Consider the following 22,965-nt stretch of genomic DNA (forward strand, 5'->3'; position numbering starts at 1 on the left):
TTTCTTTATTCCATGAGCAGTAGAGACTAAAGAAGTATTGCTTTGCCTGTGTTGGGACTGCCACCAATATATCTGCCATTAAACTGTAGCTCTTCAAGAAGCGGAGGACAAGTAGCCGTGAGAAGCAATTCGTGCAACTTTCGTAATTCAGTGAATTGAAGAGAACAGGTTTGGGTCTGTGTTTATCAAGCTATAACAACTTGAAGGTGTCTTCATGCTAGCTGAGGTGGCTTTATCTACTGCTGCTTTTATGAAGATCAATATTTATTACCCTACTTCCTCCACACAGAACTTCTTCTGGGAGAAGACTAAGAACTGTTTACATCCACAACATAATGTCCTTTTGTGTAAACACTGACCAAAGAAACAAACAAAACATGCACAAAAGTGCATATTTCAAACAAATCAGTTTCTTTCTTCTCAGCTTTCTTTACTGTCCAGCTTTCACGTGGATACAAATTGATTTTATATTTTAAATGAGGCGGACATTTGAAACACTGAAGAGCTATTGATTAATTACTTTATACCATGGTTCTATACAGGATCAAAGAAGCCATTGAATCGACAGGATCTCCCATTCTGAGACTAGAGAAAGAATTTTGATGTCAAAGCACCAGGTCTAATCTTGTACACACATCCAGTTTCTACAGAAATATGTTTTTCTCCTCCCTAGTATCAGAGCTCTGATGTCAGAGGAGGTAAAGTGGGCCAATAGGGTGGGCAACATCATAGAAGAAGGAAGTGAATGGCACCAATGCAAGCAATGGATAGGTGATTGTTTCTAAAGAAAAGTAGGAGAAATAATTGCCAGTGCTAGGACAGCCACTGAAAAGAGTAGCCTTTCTATTTGTCTGCTGTACAGGTACGAGTCTAATAGAGCTTGGGAGAACCAGAGTACAATATCTGCAGAGGTGCCTCTGGCCTTACAATAGGATAGTGTAATGCATTTCCCCCCGCAACCATAAAGAAACAAAAAATATCAAGGACATTGCTTACTCAGTATTATATACTATTCATTTGGGAAGCTGAATGCCTCCAGCTATCTCACTTCCATTTTTCTTTGAAAACTGGAGTGTAGCATAACAGTTTATCCTCTGAACCAAGACTTTGGAAATATATAGTGTTAGTATATTATAAAAATTGCTTAGTGTTATTTTGTAAACTATACAACTGATGTGCCTAAGTTATTTTGTGTTTTCATCTTTCTCTTTTTTAGTACACATTAAAATCTGACTGAATGCCTCTAGTCGCATGATTTATGCATGAACTAGGGCTCTTCAGTAAATCTGAAACAACTGGGTGCCAGTCCTTGCCTGTAAAATTTAACAGCTCCTGCCCACAAAATGGCATCTACTTTTCCATTTAAAAAAAAGCTCAGTGTTTCAGGATCTGCTTTCCTACAGTAAGAGTTCTCTCAAAGTTCATGGGACCAGTCCTATTCCAAAAGAGTCATGCCGTTTGATGCTCTATTGTGCTCACACTTTCATTGACTTTATATAGGAATAGCAAGGAATTATACCATGGGTATGGCCATGGCTTCATGCAGGGCCTATTGTTTCTGAATCAGGCCCAAACCTGACATAATTCTTAGAACTGAACAACAGAATTCTATAAACACTGCACAAAAACTTTAATATAATTTTCCCATAAAGCTATTACCCCATATACTGAGACCTACAGGTCTGTGTAGAATATTCCAGTCTTGAAATGAAATCATGAATACTTTCATTGCTTTCACACCAGTTTTGAGCACATTCCGCAAGAGATCTGTGCCTAAAAATCCAGTGAGGGTTATTACACATTTAACTGCATGATTGCAAAACAACGGCAGTGCTGTACCAGCCAATACTGCTTCACATCCTCCTATCCACATACACAAGGATCAAAGTAGCTGAGACAGCAATTGTGTAATTATAATCACATCTTTCTCTCCAGCAACACTTTGACTGAAACCCAGTAGCAAGTCACAACTACAGTTGGTCCATTGAATCAGTGGGAATTTGAGTTAACATGAATGTAAATTCTACTGATTCAATGGGCTTACTTTAGTTGCAACCTACTGCTAGAGTTCAGTCAATTTCTTCAAAATTCTGTGCCTGAGCAATCTGACTTGCAAATGCAGCCCATGTTTTTTCCAAAGACTAATCACTAAACAAAAGCCAGCAAATTTACAACATGTAAAGGTGAAGAACTCTCACTAGAAGCTAAAGTCACTATGCTAAGGCATTGTACTTTGATCATGTAATGGGGAGACAAGACTCACTGGAAAAGACAATAATGCTATACAAATTGGAAGGTAGGGTAAGAAGACTGAACATGAGATGGATTGACTCAACAAAGGAAGCACATCCTTTAGTTTGCAAGACTAGAGCAGGGTAGTTAATAACTGTGGCTATTAATTCATAGGGGCATCATGAGTCCGAATTGACCTGATAGCACACAACGAGAGATGTGAAGAAAGCCCACACTAGGATAAACAGATGTTTTAAGGCAAATATAGAGTATGGCCAAACTAAATATGGCTGGATTGGGATAAACAAGGGTCACGTAAGGTCACATAATGGTACAGTATGCCATATTGTGTGATCCTTGTATCCACATGCAAGGGTTGGGTTCTTTGGGGCAGAAAACCACACAGCACCTCAAAGGGACCTATTTACCAATCTCCTCCCTTTAAAAGAGGGGGAAAATAGGAAAAAAGAGGGGGGAAATCCTTTTCTCCTCCTGTCTACCCACCTGTCAGGGAGTGGGAGGAAGTTTACAATTTAAAATAAAAACATGTTCAAGTATCATAGTCTGAATTGGCTTACTGAGCAATTGATTCAGCACTAGATTAGAAGAGTTTACAAGAAATACATTTTTTTACAGCTATGACAGCCATCCAAAGTAAGGAAGACTTATCTGTACTTCTTGCTGCCTTGCAATTAGATCATGTCTTCATGAATCCTGACTTTTCCACATAGCTTACTCCCTATCATCTCACTCTGTGAGAAGCCTGGGATGGACTAGACTGGAAGTGTTACCCTTCAGGACACTCCTACAGTTCTGTTATTGTGAGCTGACCCTTCAGGAGACAATGGCTAAAACCCTGTTGGCCAGTAACACAAACAGTAACTTTTAAGATGTGAATTGCTGCAAGTCAAGGCATCTCCATGGACATTATCTGTTACATACAGATGATGTATATGCAGATTTCTTAACTAATTGCAACTTGTGTCTGAAATTTATGCTGTTCACCCTCTCATTGCAACTAAGACGTTTAAAGGTTTTAAAATGATCATTAGGAACTACTAATATGGAGGAGGGATGATATAAAAGCTGATTTGGAGAATTATACAGGTTGAAGTCTTAAGAAATCCTAAGATAACTTCACTTAGTATACTTGATGTACAAACCTGCTGTTTCATGATTTTGACATGTTGCTAGTTAAACAGAGCTGCTTACTGGCAATGCTGTGACAGCCTGTGCTTATTACATCGGTATGGCAAAGCATGAGGCCATGAGTGAATGGATGCACAAAATGCAGCTGGCCAATGGCCTATCGCAGCCTCAGACAGTTCAGACTAAATGGTTTTTAGTTCTTACATTCATCAGCCACAGTCCATTGGTTCAAAGATATGATCTGAAACCTAAAATATTTTGGACTGTTTATATCTGGAGCTTTGAAAAATCCATAACTACCCACAGTTTTTCCACAGAGAGCTTTCTCAGTAGATATATTTCACCCTAGCAGAAAGAAAGAAATCACCAAAGTGAAGTTACATTTAATGATTTAATGACATTTAATGATTCAAAAGGTACAATTTGAATGGGTGGCAACACTGAAGCAAATATGAATTTTCTGTTTATTTTATAATTCCCAAGACTTGAGATAAAAGTGTAGTTTTATTATGAGTTCCAAGAATATTTATAATATTTGGAAAGCAAAGCAAACACCAGTAGTAAATGCACTGAAAATACAATCTGCATTTCCTCCATACACGCAAACTTTCCTCTCACTTTGGATGTCAGGTAGTCTCTGTTATTTCTAGAAGGATGTTGCTGTCTATGATTGAATGAGACACTTCCAATTTCACTCTGGCACATCATTCTCACAAGAGGATGAACAGAGCAGTTTCCGTGCTCCTCGGTTTAGGCAGAGAGTGTACTTTATGATACCACAAAGGAAAGAAACCTTAATTAGGCCTTGCTAAAAAAGAAAGAAAGAAAAAAGAAAAGAAAAACATTAACAACAAAAGAATAGACACAGATGTCAACTGAATCCAATGGAAACTGAGTTCTGCTTCCTAAGAACATTTTATTACTTAAATTGGACCTGCCATATGTCTTTCTGACAATGCTTAGAAAATGATAGGCAGGTTTGCAATAGTTTATCCTTTTTTCCTCAAAATAATCACTTGTGAACACTGCAGCTCTTTAAACTGTTGGAAGTGGAAGAAGGTTTTAACCCCCAATAAGAATTTTCATAGCAGAAGTTAATAAGCAAAAGAATCAGCAGACTACATTACAATAATGTTGCAAATGAATACTATTCAGTGAGGAGACTGGAGTGTATCATATGTGAAAGCTTTTAAAATAAGATATGAAGTGGAAGAGAACCCTATTATAGTCAAAGGTATAACGAGCACAAGTAGGGCGTATGGAATATTATATCATTAATATCATTTAACATTTGAAAACTGATTAGCAGAATTATGCTGGTTGAATGGCTGCTAAATGCTGAACAGCTTTATTTAGTATATTTAATGACTCTGTAAAGAATTTAGAATCATAGAATAATTGGGTTGGAATAGGCCCATTGAGTCCAACCCCCTGCTCAGTGCAGGAATACAAATCAAATGATATCTCCCAGGTAGCTGTCTAAATTTCTCTTGAATGCCTCCAGTGTTGGAGCACTCACCACCTCGTGGGGTAATGAATTCCATTGTCGTACTGCTCTAATAATTAGGAAGCTTTTCCTGATATTCAACCGAAATCTGGCTTCCTGTAACTTGAGCCCATTGTTACGTGTCCTGCACTCTGAGATGATCAAGAACAGATCTTGCCCCCTCTCTGAATGACAGCCTTTCAAGTACAGTATTTGAAAAGTGCTATCATATCTCCCCTCACTTTTCTTTTCTTGAGGTCAAACATGTTGAATTCTTTTAGTCTTTTTCATAGGGCTTGTTTTCCACCCCCGTGATCATCCTTGCAGCCTTCCTCTGAACTTGTTCCACTTTTTCGGCATCCTTCTTAAAATGTAGGGTCTAGAACTGGACACAGTGCTCAGGATGAGTCCGAACAAGTGCTGAGCAGAGGGAAACTAGTACTTCACATTATTTGTAGATGATACTTCAGTTAATGTAGCCTAAAATAGCATTTGCCTTTTTTTGCAGCCACATCACACTGTTGGCTGATATTCAGCTTGTGATCTACAAGAATTCCAAGGTCCTTCTCATGCATAGTATTACTGAGCCAAGGATTTCTCCATCTTGTAATTATGTATTTGAATTCTTTTCCCTGGGTGTAGAACTTCACACTTCCATGTTAAACTTCAGTCAGTTGTTTTCAACTTATTGCATCATAATCAGAGAAAAGATCAGATCTTTCTTCTCATGCACAATATCTTTGGAAAACACAAAATTCTCTGATACAAAACTGTAAGTTCAAGGACAATCAAATATAGCATTTTCTTCTGCTGCTGCTCATTTCCAAACTAGACACAGCATTAATAACACCACTTCTGACATCATACAGACCATAGTGTACTATGGGCGGGAAGTGTGGCCCAAGAAAAGGAGTTATGTGAAAGGCCATTTCACATTTGATTGATTGATTGACTGATTGATTTTTGTTTGAGCCACCCTGTAACTGTAGCCAAAGCTTTCAATGTTTCACACATGATAAAATAGCTGAATAAAACTGGTAATTATTCTAAAACACAAATTGAAGGGAATAATAAAAATGGCATACCCGATAAATATCAAATCAACACTGAGAAGGGCAATTTTAAAACACATACCCTGTATTTTTAGTAATGGTATATATATTCTGTTAAGTGCATTTCCAAGCATTTAATGTATGACTGAGACTAAATTGTGTTTGAAAATGTGCAATGTAATATAAAAAATAGATGTAGCCATGTAGTTTGTGATCAACATCCAAAATCAGGACTCTGTAATATACTTTTACGGTATTGCCTAGTCTTCATCTTTCTCTATAATACAGTTACACTCATCAGTCAGCCAGACGTGACTTTTGTTGTTGTTTAGTCGTTAAGTCATGTCCGACTCTTTGCGACTCCATGGACCAGAGCACGCCAGGCCCTCCTGTCCTCCACTGCCTCCCTGAGTTCGGTCAAATTCATGTTGGTAGCTTCAATGACACTGTCCAGCCATCTTGTCCTTTGTCGTCCCCTTCTCCTCTTGCCATCACACTTTCCCAACATCAGGGTCTTTTCCAGGGAGTCTTCTCTTCTCATGAGATGGCTAAAGCTTCAAGATCTGTCCTTCCAGTGAGCACTCAGGGTTGATTTCCTTCAGAATGAATACCTTTGAACTCCTTGCAGTCCAGGGGACTCTCAATAGTGACTGTAGCACCCTATAAAGTGTACATCCAGGGATAAGCCTGAATTTGTTGCCATTCCAATCTGTGAAATGGTTCTGAGGGACTTAGAATGGTCAGCTGTTTCAGAGAGAAACCATGTATTTCTTCTTCCACCATCACTACTAGCCGTATTTTCTCCTTGGTGAACATTCATCCCTGATCCCAATTATGCATTGGTAATTTAACATGCTAAAGCAAAAGCCCAAAGGAAGGCCATATCACTCCAAGCAGAAACAAAGCATGTTGCATCCTTGTACAAATATGAAACCCGAGCAACTCTCAAATCAACAGCCAAATCCATGCAGTTTTGGAGGAAACAGAAAGTATCATAAGCGCAAAACATTAATCTTGTTAAGTAGATAAAATGAAACATAAATAAAATAAGCATGAATGAAATGAAAATTAACCATGGTGCCTGAGTGAGATCATAAGATAAAGTCACTTTAATTACTTTCTGGATTTCCAGTTGAGATCCAAAGAAAATGATGGAAAATTAAGGTTGTTATTTTGCTCACATTGTAACTTCTTTCAGTGCTAGTAGTTCTGAAGACCATATACATGCAGATGATTAAAATTCACACTTTTCTTCACCAGAAACAATTACAGAAGGAAGGTGTTTGGACTTCTGGTTATCTGCCCTGTCATCTTTTTCTGGTGCTAAGTTGTTGTCAATGTCAATTCAACTGACAAACCCAGCTTTATCACAATATGTCATGAAACAAGACCTGTGATGTAAGAGGCCAGAGATGTACCCTGTCTACAGACAGATATATAAATACAAATCTGTGTATTTTTGCATCTCTGGGATGACCATGGATGCACTCCTGGGATGCTGTGGCATCCACCCCCATTCCATGTGTTAAATCTGGCATTTATGGAGTAGAAAATGTGAAAATTAAAAAGGTGCCTCACAATTAGAAGCAGGGAAAGGGGGAAAGAAACTAAAGAATACAGTTGGTAGCAATGGAGAAGAAGAGTTTGCTCCTCACCTCAGGAATGAACCTTCCTTGCCTTTCTTACTCCAAAATCTTTGATTAAATCTTCAAAGACTATACTGTTTACATACTTGCTTGTAAACTTGTAAAGGCTGGAGACTTGTAAAGGTTGGAGACAAACAAGGGTGGAAGTTCTTTTCCACCTTTCTTTCCCAAGAGACATAGACAGGATATATGTCTAGGTAAAGGTAAAGGTTCCTCTTTACAATTTGTCTAGTCGTGTCCGACTCTAGGCCCCAGTGCTCATCTCTGTTTCCATCTCATAGAGCTAGTGTTTTGTCTGCAGACAATCCTCTGTGGTCACGTGGCCAGCGCAACTAGACACGGAACACCATTTACCTTCCCACCGAAGTGGTACCTATTTACCTACTTACATTTTTGCATTTTGCATGCTTTCAAACCACTAGGTTGGCAAGAGCTGGGACAAGCAACGGGGGCTCACTCCATTGCATGGATTCAATCTTACGACTGCAGGTCTTCTGACCTTGCAGCACAGAGGTTTCAGCAATTTAACCCACAGCACCACAACAAATATAGTCACAGATATGGACAAGGATCAACTCACAGTGACTACAAAAGGGCATTCAATGGGTTGGGCAGGAATCTGGGTGCTCTAATTCATGTGCGAAATGTGAGAGGTCAGTGAACATCCTTATTAGAAGTCTGTTTGCAAACCACCTTTGTGACTAAGCTCTTTCCTTTTATTTCATTAGCTTCTCGGACAAATTAACTAAAATGGGGAGTAAACATGATTCTGAGGAATTTTTTTTCTCCTACTGTTCATCCTTACCAGGGCAAAAGCAAAAAGCAAACTATACTGCTTATATACTGCTCCAAAGCACTTAAATCACTCTCTAGGTGTTTTATACTTTATTTATGCAGGCTACACATTGCCTCCCCCACACCTCCATGAGCTGGGTATTCAATTTACCAAGCTCAGAAGAATAGAAGGCTGAGTCAACTATGAGCTGACTACCTGAGCCTGTTGGGATCCAATTCAGGTCATGAGCAGAGTCTTGACTCTGGGTCTTTTTAAGGAGAAAGGCAGGGTAAAAATAAATCAATAAATCAATAAATAAAACAAGCTGCAGTTTAACCACTGTGCTATGAACCTTCTGCATCAAGTAATAGAAGTTCATAAAAACAATGGAAACAAACAGTACATTTCATGAATGATGATGGTAATGATTATGATATAACAATTGAAACAATTACCATACATCTTAAAATGCAATGAAATAATAAAGTACATATTCAATTTGACTAAAGCAGGGGTCTCCAAACTACGGCTTGGGGGCCACGTCCAGCCTCCCTTGCTGTTTTACTGGGCCTGTTTCCTTAACCTTGTGTACGTGCGCAGGGGGCATGTGTGCACACACATGCATGTGAGGACGGGGGGAACGTTCATACATATGCACATATGCACATGTGAACGTTCCTGTTCCTTTGGCCCTCTAAGATCTTGAAAGTATCCAATGTGGCCCTTAGGATAATACATTTGGAGACTCCTGGACTAAAGCATAACATGAATAAGTAGAATAAACCATGGGAAAAATGGGATTTTGGATTGATTGGGCATTTGTATTGGCTCCAGCTGCATTAACCCTTCCCAAAAATCCTGATAGTAAATGTGGGTTATATACAGTATTCCTAAAAGTCTAGCATATTTAATAGTCTGGTCATCCTCTTTACAGATAAAGAAGTAAACAGATACTATTATCAAGTTTGCACAAGCCAAAAAGCTCCGTAAAAGAGAGAAGGCAGGAAGAAATTTGAGGAGATGATATGTTGTGGGTCTTTCAACCTAAAGAAAATGCTGTGTCTCCATATTGCATATTTAAAGAGAAATAGCACATTATTTTCAATTCAGATGTACATTATTGCCCATTGATCCAGGCTAGTGCAGGTCAGCCTCAGTACACAGCACCGATCCTGTTCTCAATACTGTTTCCACATTGCAACATCCACAACCATTGGTGACAAAATGAGCATGAAAACATTCACTGACTGTGGTCAAACTTGGGAGTAGCTCCATCTTGTTCCCTCCATTTCAAACCTTCTTTTATGAGGTTTTCTTTGGAGCCATAAATGGTTCTCCTTTTTGTAATGCTTTCAAAAACACACACAGAATTATGGATACAGAGTTTTATTTTATTATTTTTTGCAGTTCAATGGCTTTCTTAAATGACTAGGAATGAAATTGTTTCAACAGACACTATTAGCTGTCCTGGGCTTGCTGAAAACTCTGGGCATAACTGTTCACTAAACAATGGCTTGTTAGATAGACTTACTGCATGAGTAGAGAGAGAGATTGAAAGAGGGAGAGAGAGAGGGAGAGAGATGGTACCCATGCTTAAAAACAGTCCTATAAATATTGTCAGCACCCAGGTGCAGGTACACGTACACACATATGTACATATGTACGTATACACACACACACACACACACACACACACACACACACACACACACACACACACACACATATTTTGGAAGGAAGCTAAAGAGTTACTGAAATGCTGCTTCTAGCTTTTTTCTTGATTGCAATTCAGGACCTCACAGCAGGATGATGAAGAAATGGAATGCACCTTCATGCTGATAAATCATCTGTGATTTGAAGCCTGATGATTCAGTTTTTAATCAGCTGAAATGAAAGCTTTAGAAACTTAGCCAATATATGCAAGCATGGTGGTTTTATAATGAGACACATCAAAGAGCAAGCATTAGCAAAGGCTGTTATTTTTCTTGTTCATTTTCACTTGGCGGAATTCTGTTTTACAGAGTGCCCTCACCCCTTCCTAGCATATACCTTGGGTACAGTATTTTTCATCTAGTCTTGCTGACAATGTTGTGTTTTTTTAAACTAGAGGTATCCATGCATGAGAATCGATGGGTAGACAGATATGCATAACTTGTCTCTCCCTCTTTCTATATGGGAAGCATCCACAACTGTATGGGAAACATCCACAACTGTGGCAAAGGGGTGAGAGGGAAAGGAAGACCCTGCAGTGGCTGGGTTGGTAGGTGTTCACAACTACATCTAGACTTGGAAGATGCAGAACAGCTGCCCCCAACTTGGTACCTCCTGATGTATTGGAGGAGAATGTGATGTCCCTCCCAAAGGAAGAGCACACCTGTGCTATTCAAAAAGGAAAGTGAATTAGGCCAGGAGATGTTTATTTTTCTAACATTCATTAGTAGTTTCATCTCTAGATTTTGGAGCCCTCTAAATGTTGGTGTCCTGGCCCAAAGCCCAAGTTGTCTTATACAGTGGTGCCTTGCAAAATTAATCCGTAACTCCCTCACTTTTGGGGGTGTGACTCTGCCCGCCAGGGATGGGGTCCGCAGCTTGGGGATCCATCTGGACCCGGCGCTCACTATGGAATCTCAGGTGGCGTCTGTGGTCTGTACCGCTTTTTTCCATCTTAGGCGGATAGCCCAGCTGCGACCCTACCTTGATGTGGGGGCACTTACTACCTTGGTGCATGCGCTCGTAATCTCAAGATTAGACCACTGTAATGCGCTCTATGTGGGGCTACCTTTGAGGTTGCTGCGGAAACTACAGGTGGTGCAGAATGCTGCGGCCAGATTACTTAGTGGAGTGAGAAGATTCCAACATATCTCGCCCACTCTGGCCGCACTGCATTGGCTGCCCATCCGATTCCGCATCGACTTCAAAGTGTTGATGCTTACCTATAAAGCCCTAAACGGTTTAGGACCTCGATACTTGGTGGAACGCCTTCTCCCACCAAGATCTACCCGTGTCACTCGTGCGAGCCAGGAGGTGAGGCTGAGGAGCCTAACGCCGAGAGAGGCCCGGAAGGAGAAGACCAGAAATCGGGCCTTCTCGGCGGTGGGGCTCCTCGTCTCTGGAACAACTTACCTCCTGAGATTCGCGCGGCTCCCTCGCTGGACATTTTTAAGAAACAACTAAAAACATTGATGTATAGGCAGGCTTTCCCAACAGAAAACTCCTGACGATTTTTCTTTTCTTATATCTTTCTTTGATTTCTATCTCAGTCTAGGTGCAATGTTTTAAAATTATATTGTTTCTTTTATTGTAAGCCGCCTAGAGTGGGCTAATATGTCCAGATAGGCGGGATAGAAATAAAATAAATAAATAAATAAATAAATAAGTATTGGAACGGTGGCTGTAACTCTAAATTTTCATAAGCCGAAGCACCATTTCCCATAGGAATGCATTGAAAACTGATTATTCCATTCTGGCCGAAGAAAAAATACACCCCCCCCAAAATAAAAATAAAAATAAAACACTGCAAGCCCCAGGCCTGCAAAAAAATAATAATCTAAAAATAAACATAAACATAACCCCAACAGCCCAAACCCATCCTGCAAAAACCACTCAAACCAGTAAAAAGCTAAAAGCAGCACCTTACCTCCACTGCTGGCTCCACAACTGCCATGACCACCACCGCTGAGAGGCCTCCCGGAATTCCAGTGCTGCCTCCGGGAGGCCTACCAGGCTTCCAGCACCACATCTGGGAGGCCTACCAGGCTTCCAGCACTACATCTGGGAGGCCTACCAGGCTTCCAGCACCACCGCCAGGAGGCTTCCCGGACTTCCAGCACCGCTGCCAGGAGGCCTCCCAGACTTCCAGCGCCACCTCCACGAGGCTTCCCGGGCTTCCAGCACTGCCTCTGGGAGGCCTCTTGAGCTTCCAGTTCTGCCCTTTACCTCACCATCCCAGGGGAGAAAGGCTGTACCGGGAGGAAGTCTCACGGGAATGCACAGGCGGCTGAGTGGGACACTAGTGAGGCCCCCTCCTTCCCTCCTCCCTGCCGTCCCCATCTCACGGTGGCAAGAGCCCTTCCCCGGGATCGCCGGGCACTCTTGTGTGCAGGGCTCTGGGAGCCTAGTTGCCTGGAACCGAAAGAAGCGGAGCACACCTGGGAGCCCTGGCCAGCCCCGGCACGTTCCTTCCACGGCACCTGCTTTCCCCAGAGGGCTAGTGAAAGTTGGCCAGGCTGAGGTCCACATCTGCATCCGTCAGACCACTCCCTGGCCAGCCTTCCCCCCCCCCAGGAAGCTGACCCTCCCTTTTTCTAACCATTGGGGCGAAGAATCAACCTCCTCGCCACCAACGGTTTGAATTTCCCGCCTCTTCCCCCTGCCTTTTTCCATTCGTAAGTGGAAGCTCCGGTCACAAGTTGGAGCAAAATTTTGCAGCCAGAGCTTTTTGTAAGTCAAAATTTTCGTAAGTCGGGACGTCCGTAAATCGAGGCCCCACTGTACTACTTTCAGCCCTTGGATAGGTAAATCAATCCTTTTGGAGTCTTGCCCTCCAATTATGGCTCCCCCCCCCCATATGACACTTCTTAGCAAGTTTCAGGAACTAGCTGTGCTGCATTCTGGGAAGGATATGAATATTACATGTTGTAACCACAGGACACAGTGCTATTTTATTCATAAAACTTTTCTGCGTTTAATTTAAAAGACATCACCCATCCTTTTGTTATAGAATTTTTACACTTGTCAATTAAGCTAAATTAATGAGTACAGGAATGAAAGAGGTGCAATTCAGCTGCAAAAGAAAGACGAGAGCCTGAAAATGTGGGAATAATGGGACTGAAATGACCCGTAAGCAGAAGCTTTATGAGAAAACTGCAAAAGCCTCCTATTTGAAGAAGTGCTTTCAGGATTGACAACTGCAAAGTGGCTGAGAAAATATGGCTAGAGTAAGACATTGTCACACTTTGTAGTTCTTCATATCTAATTCAAGACTGTTATCCACAGGCCATATTAGGTGTCATTTTAATGGTTGAAAACAGCAATCAAACCAGCTGAAGTGGTTTGTGGATTGCCTTCTGAGAGCCTTAAGCTTGAGACACTCACCAGTGAGGTCCTAAGCAATAATAAATAGTTTTCTAATAGACTGCATTAATACAGACATGCTTTTGAGCCCCACAATAGCTTTATTCTTCCAGCTTCCTAAAAATGAAAGTAATACATTTTCCAAGCACTCCAGGGATTAGATCTGGCAATCACAACACCATCATTAATTAGACAGAGTATAAGGATATGAGCCCATGATGCAATGATAATGAATTCATTCTGGGCAAACTGTCATGATGTACAATTACAGCAGCTTAAGGACAGTGTCATAAGATTTGACAGGATGACAGTCTATCACAAAAATGCTGTGAGAAAATAATTTTAATCTATCAGGAACATGTTTGCAAACTTTTCACTACCAATACTGATAAATGGCCTCATCATAAATATGCCAGTGGCTCAAATTATAGTTGACAGAGTAGTTTTAACGTTGATGGGGACACTGCAGACATATACACATGTAGAAAGAAAAAGACATAGCGGCTTTGTGTCCCAAATGGGGTGGTGGTGAGATATCAATCATAGAATATCTATTTAGAAAACAATTTTCATTCAAAATATTTTTGTAGGCTTGCAACCCAGTGTGGTCTAGTAGTGGACAGAGTGTTGGGCTAGGGCTCAGATCCCTGGGTTCAAATATTTGCTGAGTCATGAAAACAGCAAAATCCGGGTGTGGAAATGGTAAAGCCACTCATTAAATATCTCACTTACCTTGAAAGCCCTGTTAGGGTCGCTATAGGTCAGTTCATTCATTCATTCATTCATTCGATTTATACCCCGCCCCCCCCCTAGACAGTGTCTACTCGCTCAGTACACATAGCAGCAACAAACAGTCTTGAATGCATCGGTACCAATTAAAACCCCTACATATTGTGTGATATGCATGAGAGGTTGCAATGCAATACCTGTTTACCTGAAATCATTCTCAATAGCCATGTACTGAATTGCTCTTTGAAGCTCCCTTACATATGGACTACCCATTCATTTTAATAGATCCAGAAAATATGCATGCACTACCTCCACTGACATGAAGGAAGGACTTGTAAGCATAAAAGTTCTGTATTCTTATTAACAGCTTCTGTGGTCCTTAGAAATAGTTGGATGAGGATCACTAATATGGAAATAGGTTTCATTCAGTTTAATGATAGTTCCATGTAGAACTTGGAAAATGTTGCCTTTTTGGCTTTCAACTCCAACAATTTGGCCAAGAAGCCAAATGACCATGGTTTGGATGTTCCAGTCCAAATAATAATTTTGTTAAAACTCTGCTCCCAATTAGATCTATAGAAGAGACAAAAGTTTGGCCACTGTCCTTATGAGCAGACTATTATGGAGTGGGATAACTGATAAACATTGTTTGGTTTTGATCTGTCCTACTCCATCCAAAGATGGACATGGTTTGTTTTGAAGGACAAGGGGGGAAACCCCCAAAACATCCCCAAATAATTCATGTTAATTAGTCAGTGAATTGAAGCAGACACTCTAAGCTTTTCTAGTAAATGGATTTTCAAGATTGAATTCATTTGACAGGACTGAGTCAAAAATGTTTGTTCCCCCAGCAACAGTTAATTACATGATTATCAGTCCCAACTGAATAGTGGAGCACAAGTAATTTTCATGGAAAAGCAAAATTAGATTTAAGCATAAAGAAAGCCATAAATACAGGTGGGAGTTCGATTCTCACTGTGCCTCCCTGACAGGGGCTGGACTTGATGATCCATAGGGTCCTTTCCAGCTCTGCAATTTTAAGGTTATCATATTATAATTTATCACCAGATAGCTGCAAAATCCGGAGCAGGTACCTACTCTGGATTGTCCCCACTTGCTAATTACACTAGACAATTTTACTGCTACTGTTGTAATTTAACATCTGTACAGCATAGGTCAAAGTCAAGTGTCACAGGCACTGGTGCAGAAGGGCCAAAATGTACATGATCAGCGTATGGACTTTTTGATTATAGAATCATAGAATAATTGAGTTGGAAGGAGCCTATAAGACCATCAAGTCTAACAACTTTCTCAATTCAGGAATTCAAGTTGAAGTATGTATGACAGATGGTTGTCTAATTTTGTTTTTTTGAATGCCTCCAGCATTGATGTGCTCACAACCTCCCAATCACCAAGGTAATTGGTTCCATTGTTGTACTGCTCTAACATTTAGGGGTTTTTCTGATATTCAGCCTAAATCTGGCTTCCTGTAGCTTGAGCCCACTATTATATTTTCTGCACTCTGGGATGATTGAGAACAGATCATGCCCCTCCTCTGTAAGACTGACTTTCAAGTATTTGAAAAGTACTATCAAATTTCCCCTCGGTCTTCTTCTCTCAAGAATAATCATGTTGAGTTCTTTCAATCTTTCCTCATAGGGCTTGGTTTCCAGCCCCCTAATCATCCTTGTTGTCCTCCTCTGAACTTGTTCCATTTTGTCAGCATCCTTCTTGAATTGTGGTACTGAACATAGAACTCAAGATAGATGGGAATGAGTACCTTGTGGGATTTGGAGACTATACTTCTACTAATTCAGCCTAAAATACCATTTGCCTTTTTAATAGCCACATCACACCGTTGCCTCATATTCATCTTGTGATCTACAAGAATTCCAAGATCCTTCTCACTTGTAGTATCAGGGACACTGACCTACTTTGCAATCACACTTAACATTCTACATCTTCAATAGCTGCCTTGTATAGGTGGGCGGGCTAGTGGAATGGATTTTCTAAGTAATAATATTTTCTGTGAGCTCTCCCTATTGCAATACAAAATACACTGCTTATCTCGGTATTGAATAAGACATTAAGACAGCTTTTTGAAAGATGTGTTCCTGGTGAAGATGAAAAGCACTGTAATTGGTTTGTTGATATGGATAAACACAGCTGCCTGTATTTTTGGATTCACTCTTGAGTCCTGGCTATGCGAACTGTCATAATGAGAATATGCACTTCATGGTTTACTACAACATTATGGAACATAGGTTCTGTCAGGAGGGCTTTTGGTATACATTAGAAAAATGAAGCAAAAAACAAAAGTGTAGGAATTTCTAGATGTCACAACCCAGCCTCCTGTTGGGGAGCGCTTGGTTGGTGGATAGAGAGCAATTAGGATTCTGAATCTCCTTTACAGCCGGGTAGAGTCCAGATGACCTCAGCCAGGAAGTATTACAGACCCCTTCTCACAAGTCTATCCTAAAAAGATACTTGTTTGCGCTTAATTAAGTTCAGCAAGAATACACACATGAGCTTTGTAGTCACCAGATCTATCAAAGCTCAGGCAAAGAGGACTCTGTAGCATTCTGTGGCCTCAGAATTTCTCTGGAAGCAGGCTTAGCAGACTTGCTATTCCAAAGACCATTCTTAAGGATTTTTAAGAATAATTTTTATTGAAAAAATAAAGTCTTTATAGATATTCAGTTTGTTGCATAAGCAAAGCATAAGTTACATTTCCATAGAATATTGCAGTGCAAACTAGGCATTATTCACTAAGCAAAAATATAGCTAAAAATTCTAAAAAGCTTCTTTAAGGGTAGGCATCGGGTATAGCCCCCCCTTTCTCTCTGAGGTTCAACATTAGAATTCCCTTCAATCTAAGGAAAAAAGCTTCAAAATGGCTCCTACGCCTCTCAATAGACTAAGGAACAGTTCACATGGCACAAACTCCATTTTCTACTTTTTTGGCGCCACCCTTTCTCCTCGTCTCTCAAGGTGTAGACCAATGGGCGATTAAGAAAGTCCGTTATCATCCTGCCTTCTGTTCCCAAGAGAAATCCAGGTGTTGCTTTCCTTCTCCTCATCTTGGTCCAGATCTAGACAACATGTGTCTTCACATCTTATCGTCTCCTGACATGGCTGGGTACAAGGAACTTTCCCATCGGCTCATGAAGAAAACATTCCCATCATACAAAATCATTCTTACACAGAACCATTATGGAACCATTTTACATTTTCTCATAACTATATAAACCATCTTCATACATGTTTTTAACCCACATAATCTCAACCATGACACTAGAGAATGTTTGAGATACATTGGCTGGAATCTTATTAGTGTTCATGTAAGTTTTGTATAACTTGATGAAGCTAGGTAAAGGTAAAGGTTCCGCTTGACAATTTGTCCAGTCATGTCCGACTCTAGGGGGTTGTGCTCATCTCCATTTCCAACCCGTAGAGCTAGCGTTTGTCCGAAGACAATCTTCCATGGTCACGTGGCCAGCGTGACTAGACACGGAATGCTGTTACCTTCCCACCATGGTGGTACCGATTTATCTACTTGCATTTTTCATTTTTGCATGCTTTCAAACTACTAGGTTGGTGGGAGCTGGGACAAGTGATAGGGGCTCACTACGATCCGTGGATTCGATCTTACGACTGCTGGTCTTCTGACCTTGCAACACAGAGGCTTCTGCAGTTTAACCCGCAGTGCCACCACATCCCTATTGCAACCAATTGGTGAAGCTAATTGCAGTTAATTGGTGTAATGCTGCTGCATATCACAGATGTGCAATTGGGCAGTGGCCGGGCATGTGACCGAGATGTGCCCAGGTACTTTGTCAAATGTCTACAATTAGTTTATTTATTTATTTATTATTGGATTTATACCCCACCCTTCTAGATAGGAGTCTACTCAGGGCGGTTCACATATATTGTGGACAAACAAATAAAAACAACAATAGTTGCAGCAAGTTATACAAACTCCATTAGGATTCTGGTCATTAAGGATAGTCTACATACCCAAAGAGGAACCAGTGAGGAAAGGAATCTCATTCTGCTTTGGGGCTGGTTTTGCATATTGTATGGTTAATATGATTGACTTCTCATCTCCACATTAAAAATCATACAAACCACAATGAATTCCTTTGTGAGATCTGTTATACCATGATTGCACCAGTGCAAGTCATACTCCAGATTTTCCCATTTAATTCCTTACTTTTGTCATTATGATGTTTGATTTGTATCTCCTCCAAGCTAGCACCATCCATCTATCTGTCCCTGAGGATTCATTATGTTAATTCCATGTTACCTTCACAAGTTATCTGTACACAAATCTGTGTGTTTTTATTTGACTTGTTTCATTCCATTCTGCTTTATATTCCATGTCCAATATTGATTTTTTGTCTTTGTTGCTGCACAGAATTCAGTGTCAAAACAAACCAGTTTCTTGTGATCTAGTTTCCCGCTGCTTTCCCCATATTAATGCCTTTTCAAGTTGCTTTCTCATAAGGCAGCACTTTTAACAATCCCAAACTTTACTATAAGCACGTGCTTGACAACTGAGCAACAATTTGTAAACAAGCTGCATATTCTTGTGTCTCCATCATTAATGTGTCTTCCTGAAGTGGCTCACAAAACCTAAGCACAGCTACTAATGAATTCTTCCCAATCAGTATGAATTTAGGACATATATTTTATTCTGTGGCATTAGGTAGAAATTAGATGGAAATCTTTCATTTTTTGTGCTGTTAGATACAAGCCATGCAGGGCCAACAGTAAAAGATGCAAGGTAATGTATATATGCTATTCTAATCACTTTTAATTAAGTTTGTTCAAGCCTGGGGTTATTTTGAGCTGAGCTTTTAAAGTTATCCTACATTCCAAATGGCTTTAAAAAACCTTGTCATTCATATCTGTACAATAGTCTTGCAGCCTCTCTTAGCAAGTACTTAATCCAATGCAGGATTCCAGTCAGAGAAAGAGTGTATCTGCAATATGGCACATCTTTTTCTTTCCAAAAATCTATGTCGGTGTATGCATTTCACCACGCACATAAATAAATGTATAAATAGACAAAAATACATACATGGCTTGTAAAAATAGTAAAAAAAAATGTAGATTTTAAGCCATAACTCTTTTTATTAAGCATCATACCAGAGAGCTTTGATAAACAAAACTTACTTAACACTGCATATTTTAAAAGCCACAAGGATTATATTTGCACAATATTGGAAGAATGAAGAAATACATACAGATCAAGAAATAATTAAAAAGATATTGGACTGCACAGAAACGGACAGACTGACACTGAAAATCAAAGGAAATGAAGATGCAGAATATTATCAAACATGGAATTTGTTTTATCAATGGTTAGAAGCACGTTGTATAGATGTAGAGCATAATGTATTGTAATTATATTAACAAATGATTATAAGCTGAACCCAGGTGACACAATGTTAAATAAGCACGGAGGGACTTTATAAATAATAATAATAATTAAAAGAAAATTAAAATAAATAAAAAAGTGTATAAATAGTTATTTCATCTCTGGTAATATCATATTTACAGATGTCATGAGATTCGTATGGTATCTGTACATTAATGAAATAGTTGGAAATCACCACATTGTATATCTCAGAGTGTTTTTCTCCCAGCCTCACATGCTGGCTTTGGTAGGTGTGGCTGGGAGGAACCTTTCTGGACTGTGGTGACTATCAATCTATTCAGCACTAACCAGTTGTTCCTTCCCTGCCTCTGAATTCAAAGAGAGGCTTTCTGCTAAGAACTTTCCCTCCTCGCCTTTGTCTGTTGGAGTCAATCAGTCTGCTGAAAGCAGGGAGTCTGGTGAGGCCCATTGCTGCAAGCAGTTATGTTTGTTCATTATTTGCTCTTATCTGTTCACTGTATGTAATGAGGCATTTTTATTCTTTTTCCAACTAATGACTGGGGGTCAGTTATTGAGACTGTAAAGGTAAAGGGTAAAGGTTCCCCTTGACAATTTTTGTCCAGTCATGTTCGACTCTAGGGGGCGGTGCTCATCCCCGTTTCCAAGCCACAGAGCCAGCGTTTTGTCTGAAGACAATCTTCCGTGGTCACATGGCCAGTGCGACTTAGACATGGAACGCTGTTACCTTCCCACTGAGGTGGTCCCTATTTATCTATTTGCATTTGCATGCTTTTGAACTGCTAGGTTGGCAGGAGCTGGGACAAGCCACAGGTGCTCACTCCGTCGCGTGGATTCGATCTTATGACTGCTTGGTCTTCTGACCCTGCAGCACAGACTTCTGCGGATTAGCCCGCAGCGCCACCATGTCCCTTTATTGAGACTGTAAGTGCCAATAAATGAGAAAAGTTGGTGGACTGATCTGGGGAACCTGAAGCATCTTTGCTCTGTGAATCCTTGCACTTCTGCTGTGCAGCTAGAGCAGTGGTGTCAAACTCAAATTCATCGGGGGCCGCATCAGCAGTTTGGTCCCCATCAAAGGGCCGGTTGTAACTGTACTGATGGCCTTGCAAGGACCCCATACGGCTTGGTGGGAAAAGGAAGGAAGAGAAAGTGTGTGTGTGTGTGTGTGTGTGTGTGTGTGTGTGTGTGTGTGTGTGAAGGAAGAGAAAGTGCCGGGGTCTCTCTCTGTGTGTGTGTGTTTCTGTGTGTGAGAGAGACACAGGAAGGAAGAGAACGTGTGCGTGTGTGTGTGTGTGTGTGTGTGTGTGTGTGTGTGTGTGTGTGTGTGTATGTGTGTGTGTGTGTGTGTGTGAAGGAAGAGAAAGTGCCGGATTCTGTGTGTGTGTGAGTGTGTGTGAGAGAGAAAGAGAGAGAGAGAGACAGAGAGAGTTACAGGAAGGAAGAGAACGCGTATGTGTGTGTGAAGGAAGGGAAAGTGCCAGGGTCTCTCTCTCTCTCTCTCTCTCTCTCTGTGTGTGTGTGTGTGTGTGTGTGTGTGTGAGAGAGAGACATTCCCACCCCACTTCTCTTCAACCTCCCTGCAGGGGCGGAAAAGCTGCTGCCAAGGAATGTCGCCCGCTGGCCCCTCACAGAAATCAGGCCTTTTTCGAGCAAGAGAGAGAACGGAACGGCCGGGAAGGGAAGGGAAGCGAGCAACCAGCCAGTCCTCCCGCTCTCCCTCCCTTCTCTCCGCGGCTGGGTCCCGGGCGGCCGCCCTTACCTACCTAAGCCCCGGTTGGGCAACGTCGGAGGCAGCCGTTCGACCTGGCCGTTGTGCTGCAGGGCCAGCGCATCGCTCTGCGTTCCCTCTTCTCTCCCTCTCCTCAGGGCCGTGCTGGCCGCTGCCTCCCGCATCCCCCCAGCATCGCCTCCCTCCGCCTCGGAGCCCGGCCAGGAACTCCCACTGCTCCCCTTCCCTTCCCCTCAGGGGCGACAGAGGCGGCGCGGAGCTCCCTCCTCACACGGCCTTGGGAACGGCTCTCGCCTCAGGCAGAGAGCGAGCGAGGAACAGGCACGGGAGGGAGGGAGGGGGAGCGGGGGGCAGAGGGAGAGGAAAGGAGTGACAGCGCCACAGCCAATCGGAAGGAGGACGTAGCCTTGTTAACTTGAGCCATTTTTTCAATGAATTTACTCCGTGCAGGCATGGAGTAAATTCATTGTAAAAAAAAAGGGGGAAGCTGCAAGGCTGGTGGCGGCTCCGCGGGCCATCAGACGAGGTCTGGCGGGCCGGATTTGGCCCGCGGGCCTTGTGTTTGACACCTCTGAGCTAGAGGATTTTAACAAAAATACAAAACTCTGTCATAGTATATGCATTTATGTATATAGTGAGAAGCACCATCCATTTGAAAAGGACCCTACAAACATCTAGATTCTGGATGGTAAAGTTGCCTTGAGTCAATCAGCTATTTTTAAAGATTACACAGGAATAAAAATAGTTATTTAGTATGAAGAAGGTCCTACAGTAATACTTGGATGTATCAATGCACTCTATTCTGATATCTGTGAAGTCTGTCTTAACTGTATGATCAGAGGCCAAAACTAGTCACCTTCCTATATGTTTACCCTTCGTACATGGTTACAGCTACAGGCCTGCCATTTGGAGTGAGGGTCATCTCTACTTGGAATATAGTCTGTTCTTGCTTTATTTATTTATTTATTTATTTATTTATTTATTTATTTATTTATTTATTTATTTATTTATTTATTTATTTATTTATTTATTTATACCCCGCCTAACTGGACTACCAGACCACTCTAGGCGGCTTCCAATACAAAATCAAACAATAAAACATTAACATGATAATTCAGTAACAATTACAATAAAATAAAAGATAGGGGAAAAGTAAGAAGAGAAATCAAGAGTTGGCTGGAGGGAATGCCTGGATGTACAACCATGTTTTTAATTGGGTTTTAAAGATGCCCAGCGTAGGGGCCGTGCAAATCTCTGGAGGGAGATTGTTCCAGAGGCGAGGAGCCACCGCCAAGAAGGCCCGGTTTCGTGTCTTCTCCTTTCAGGCCCCTCTCAGCGTCAGGCTCGTCAGCCTCACCTCCTGACTCGCGCGGGTGATCCGGGTAGACATTGGTGGAAGCAGGCGTTCTGCCAGATATTGAGGTCCTAAACCGTTTAGGGCCTTGTAAGTAAGTATCAAAACTTTGAAGTTGATGTGGTAACAAATGGGCAGCCAATGCAATGCGGCCAGCGTTGGAGAAATGTGTTGGCATTTTCTCACTCCGGTAAGGATTCTGGCCACCGCATTCTGCACCACCTGAAGTTTCCGTGTCAGCCTCAAAGGCAGCGCCACATAGAGCACGTTACAGTGGTCTAATCTTGAGATTACAAGCGCATGCACCAAGGTAGTGAGTGCCCCCGTGTTGAGGTA

Source organism: Pogona vitticeps, chromosome 4, assembly GCF_051106095.1.
Source record: "Pogona vitticeps strain Pit_001003342236 chromosome 4, PviZW2.1, whole genome shotgun sequence".
Taxonomy (NCBI): domain Eukaryota; kingdom Metazoa; phylum Chordata; class Lepidosauria; order Squamata; family Agamidae; genus Pogona; species Pogona vitticeps.